Source organism: Nicotiana tabacum, chromosome 9 (genome assembly GCF_000715075.1).
Source record: "Nicotiana tabacum cultivar K326 chromosome 9, ASM71507v2, whole genome shotgun sequence".
NCBI classification, from domain to species: Eukaryota; Viridiplantae; Streptophyta; class Magnoliopsida; order Solanales; family Solanaceae; genus Nicotiana; species Nicotiana tabacum.
Window position 1 is genome coordinate 103,731,511 of NC_134088.1, and position 6,000 is coordinate 103,737,510.

Sequence of the window (6,000 nt, forward strand, 5' to 3'; positions counted from 1 at the left end):
AACTTGAAAAAAATTATTTTCTGCTTCTACTTCTTGGATGAAACTAGAATTTATAATTTTCCCCCAAAAGTAGAATAACTGCTTCTATTGCTACTCAAAAATACTTTTCTTGGCCAAATACCTTAAATTTCTGATAACTACTTTTTTAACAAAAAATATTTTTGACCTCTAGAAGCTTGGCCAAACAGGCTCGTAGTAGGCCTTTAGACAAAATTTGGTTGAAGGTATAAAAAAAAAATGAAAGTAGAAGTAGTCTTTTATTTGAAACAATGAAACTATATGTGTGAAATTCATTTTAATTTAAACTACTTTTCAAATATATTTTTTTAATATTCCACGGTATTTTTAAATACTCCTATTGAATTTCATTAATTTGCAAAGATTGGTGTACAAAGATTTAACAGATATTGAAATACTCTCTGTGGTCCATTTTAATTGATTTTTTGCCCTTTTTTTGTGGTTTGTAATATTTGATTATTTCAGATATCAAAAAGGAGTTAATTTCTTTTTTCTAAAGCTGTCTTTGGAGTAAAGAGTCTATGAGTAATTTTTAATAAGTAAATTAAAGTTAATATGATTAATTTTATTATTAATTAATAGTAAAAGATAAATTTTTTAATATATGTGAAAATAGTAAAAAATATTAATTAAAATAGACCGAAAAGAGTAACTAATAATGTCAAACTGGGAATGTCTGCGCAGTCTCCAACGTTACATATGTGTCGTTAATATAGTGGACCACAAAGCTGCCAAAACTGAAACCTTCATTTTACACCGTTAAACCGTTACGTACCCTTGCAAAGCACCGCCGGCGTTTACCACGTGTCACCTCCAAATAGGCTGATTTGGTGAGCGGATACAAGTGAAAGTTTTGGGGTGAAACCGAAACACTTGGTTCCTTAAGTTGGCCTTAAAGTGTTAAGTTTGACTTCGGTCAACATTTTGAGAAAACAATCTCGGAATAGAATTTTGATGATTCCAACAGCTCCGTATGGTGATTTTGCACTTAGGAGCGTGTTCGGAATTTTATTTGGAAGTCCGTAGTTAAATTAAGCTTGAAATGACTAAAAACAAGAATTTAAGTTTGGAAGTTTGACCGATGAGTTGACTTTTTGATACCGGAGTCGGAATCCAGTTCCAAAAATTTGCATAGCACCGTTATGTAATTTATGACTTGTGTGTAAAATTTGAGGTCAATCGGAGTTGATTTGATAGGTTCCGACATCGAATGTAGAAGTTGAAAACTCTTAGTTTCATTAAGCTCGAATTGGGGGTATGATTCATGGTTTTAGCGTTGTTTGATGTGATTTAGAGGTTCGACTAAGTTCGAATGATGTTTTAGGACTTGTTGGTATATTTTGTTGAGGTCCCGAGGGATTCGGGTGAGTTTCGGATGGTTAACGGATCAAAAGTTGGACTTAAAAAGCTGCTGCAAATTTTTCCTTCTGCTGTATATTCTGGGCTGTGATCGAGCCCCAGATCGAACCCAAATATCGAGCCCAGATATCGAGCCCACGATCGAAGCCTGAGTCGAAGCTAGGGACGAGGCTCAGTATCGAAGCCACGATCGAAGGCAAGGCTCGAGGGCCAGGATCAAGACCCAAGATCGAACTTGATCGAGGCCATGACCATGTCCCAGGCTCGAGGCCTGATCGAGGCCATGACCAACTCCCAAGATCGAGCTCCTTGATCGAGCTCCCAAGATCGAGCTCCCTGAGATCGAGCTCCCGAGATCGAGCTCCTTGATCGAATTGGACAGAGCTGTAAGTTATAAAAACAGAGGACATTCGTCCCATTTGCCATTTTTGACGAACTTGAGCTTGAGCAGAGGCAACTTTTGACAGATTTTCAAGGGAAAAAATATTAGGGTAAGTGATTCTAACTCGGATTTGGTCTACATATACAAGTATATCATTGTTTTCACCATAAATTAGTGTTCTGAGATTTAAATTTGGAAAATTTTTAGAAATCTCATAGAAACGAATTTTTGAGATTTCGGTATCGATTCGGAGTCAGATTTGAGTGAAACTAGTATGGTTGGACTCGTAATTGAATGGGTTGTCGGATTTCGTAACTTTTGCCGGATTTCGAGACGTGAGCCCCATGGACAAATTTTTAATTAATTTCGAAATTTTTATTAAAAAGATAGTATTTTCTTATAGAATTGATTTCTATAATTTTTAGTGATTGTATGAAATTATTTTGGCTAGATTCAAGCAAGACAGAGTTGGATAATCGTGGAAAAGGCCTTATAGTGGATTAAATTGGAGTAAGGCGAAGTAAGTCTCTTGTCTAATCTTGTGATGGGAAAATTATCCCATAGGGATTAAATTGAATAATTGTTGCTAATTGTGGGGGCTACGTACGCACGAGGTGACGAGAGTCCGTGCGTAGCTACTATTAATGCTAAAGTCCGGGTAGTTTAAGACTCAAAACATGAATTACTTGTGTGAATTGTATTCTTTATTAATTAAAATAATTGATGTATATATTGTGAATTGTTATGAAAAGTAGAAAAATATGAAATTTTCATATGCTTAATTTTTGTTTAAATCAATTAATTGTTAAAAGAAATTATTTTTCTCCCGAATTTACCTTATAATAAATATACTTTCCTTCCGAAGGCACATAAAAAAATATCTTCCTTTCTTGTGGAGCGGGCCGAACACCTCGGCATGATAGATGCATTTATGGATCGCGCCGCACGTCCCTTGGCAGTGTACACGACACTCTGGATCGGGCCGTACGTCTTCGGCAGAAATCGTGCTTAATAATAATAACTACATGATACTTTAATAATTTATTTCAGCTTGTGAAGCTAATTAATAAATTGAAAAATCCTTGGAATTTAATGAATTATTATTCTTGCTTGTTTAGGAATTAATTGCTACTCCTGTAAATGAGATTTAATTGATAAATTGGAATTTATTTGAATTGAAGAAATTTAATTAATATATTGAGAATTGTTACATTTGAAGGAATTTGATTATTTCTGCTGATTAAATAAATTATTGTAAATTCTGTAAATCATGCTGATTTAAATATCCTAGTTTTATTTCAGTTATTATTATTGATCCATAGTGAGTGTCTAAGTCGGCCATCTCGTCTCTACCACTTCGAGATTAGGCTTGATACTTACTGGGTACACGTTGTTTACGTACTCATACTACACTTGATGCACTTTTTGTGCAGGATCTGAGACAGGTACTAGTGGAGGACCTATCATCACATACCCACGTCATCCCGAGGCATAGTGGTGAGCTGCCTTTTTGAGCCGTTCTGCATCTACCAGTGTCTCTTCTTATATTTATATTCTTTCTATTTCATTTCAGATAGTATTTGGAGTTTTGTATAATCTACTAGATGCTCATTCACTTGTGACACCAGGTCTTGGCACACACATTGGTAGAGTTTGTGTTTATATTTTCTTGGTTTTATATTTTATCAATGTATGCTTAATTTATTAGTTGGCTTGCCTAGCTGTAGTGTTGGGCGTCATCACGACCTACAGATGAAATTGGGTCGTGATAATATCATCCTAAAATTACATTTTCTTAACAACTTCGATCTAGTGTAAGTTCAATTAGAACGCAAAGAAGTCTTTAGACATATAACAGAAGTAGTGATAATATAATATGAAAAAAAAAATTAAAATAGGACATACCTTCACCCAATTCTAATCAATCTAAACTTTGTGAATCTTTCTTTCCCTTATTCACAAGAAGAAAATTATTTTATCATTCATTCTATATAACCGTAAAACTAAAATAGTTTAAACGAACCACAGATGAATATTTGTAACAAAAATTATATAGGGTGAAATATGATATGACACGTGAATGTCTAAAGGTAGGACACGTGGAACCCAAGACGGGGATGGCCGAATACCGAATACAGCCATTTCGCTTGTCACCAGAAAGGATAACGTTCATAAAGGTGTGATAAATGCTCTGTGCCCGGTAGCATTTAATAGGAAATATTCTGTAGCATTAAGGGCGATGGTCTGTTACAAAGAGACTTTGGCATTTATGTTCACCATTACGTCTTCATCAATGACCCTCATAATTGACATTAAAGGAGGACACGATCCTAGGACCTCCTTCCCTAGACATAGCTATAAATAGTGAGGCTAGTTATCATTGTAAGTGGATGAATTTTCTCACAAAACTTATATTGTATTCTATACAAAACTTTATACAATCTTATTTTCTTGCTCTCCGATTTCATCATTGATGTGTCTGGAAACCTTGTTCCCGGAACTGTCACCTCTGTTGTTTCATCTACATTTCAAGGCTAAGTATTATACATTTCTTCCATTATTGCATTATTTCAGGATCAAATTAGTTCACTTGTCTAAAAACCACGTATAAATTCAACTGTACCATTTTACAGGTAAACAGTTCGGCGCCCACCGTGGGTCCTAGAGAGTCGTGTAATTAAATTGATCCTTGCCTTTTTTACTAACGCAATTTGATTATTTTGTCTTAGAAAAAATCATAATAAATGGCAGATAACATTGTTAACAACACGCACAACCCTGAAATTTGAGGGGATCAGCCTCATTTCGAGGATTCAATCAATGACACCCGCAATGAGGAGAGTGGCGCCACGCCGGTGCATGACAGGCAGTACCCTCGATAGGTTTGGGATACAACTCCCGATGATGCTGATGAGGAGCATGCTGTGGATGCGGTGAGGGTCCTGCGAAAGCAAAAAGCAATCATTCTAGGTCATCTCACGCGCCAGGATCAGGTTATGACAGAACTGAAGCAGGCGCTATCGGAGGCTACAAATAATATAAACAGACGAGATCTGGTTCCTCCCGATATTCCCGCAAACCAAACGACGCAGAGAGTCGACAAAAACACTCCCAGGGATGAAGTTGGCTCCGACGGGGCCGGGAGGAGTAGATCCGGTCTCAACAACGAGAATGACCTGTTCAAAAATGAACTTATACGGTTTATGAGAGAAGTAAACGCCCGCATGGACCAAATCCCGGGCGCGCCACCAATATTGAAAGGCCCAAACTCGAAAAAGTATATTCAATTGTCGTACAAGCCGAGCGCCACACCAGAACTAATTTTGAAGCGGTTTAAAATGCCTGAAGTGCCGAAGTATGACGGGACTTCAGACCCACACGAGCATATTACCACCTACACAACGACGGTAAAAGGAAATGATTTATCTGCTCACGAAATTGAATCTATGTTGATAAAGAAATTTGGAGAAACTCTCACGAGGGGAGCCCTAACGTGTTATTCATTATTACCCGAGCATTCTATAGATTCCTTTGAGATGCTCGCGGATTCTTTCATCAAGGCTCATGCCGGGGCCAGAAAAGTACAAGCCCGGAAGCCGACATATTCAGGATCTTATATGGAGAATCTGAATTACTACGAGAATTCATTACTCGATTCCAGAAAGAGAGAATGTTTCTCCCGACTGTCACGGATGAATGGGCAGCTGAAGCATTCACCCAAAGATTGAATCCGATATGCTCATACGCTTCCCGGAAGTTGAAGGAGAGCCTGCTTGAGTTTCAAGCAACAACTTAGGCAGATGTCCACAACCGGTACGAGTCAAAGATAACGATCGAAGATGACCAGGTCGATTCCACATCATCGGCCAAAGGACGGGAGAAGATGAGAGAAAACTCAAATGATGACTACGACGCGGACAGACGGACTTCGAGGGGCCAGTTTTTTCCCTACGAGCGGACCGAAGGACGTGGCAGAAACTTTCGGGCAACAAACAAGTTTATCGTTGATAGAGGGAGCGTTCTTGGTCGAAACAATAGATCAATCCAGGATAAGGAGACGTCGGGGTCTCAGGATCCTTCTTACCCTAAGTTATCGAAATATAACTTTAACATTAGTATAGTGGAGTTGTGTCAGCCATGAGAAACATTAAAGATGCATGATTCCCGAGACCTATGAGATCCGACTCTAGCGAGAGAAATCCCAACTTATAGTGCGAGTACCATGGGACGAACGATCACCA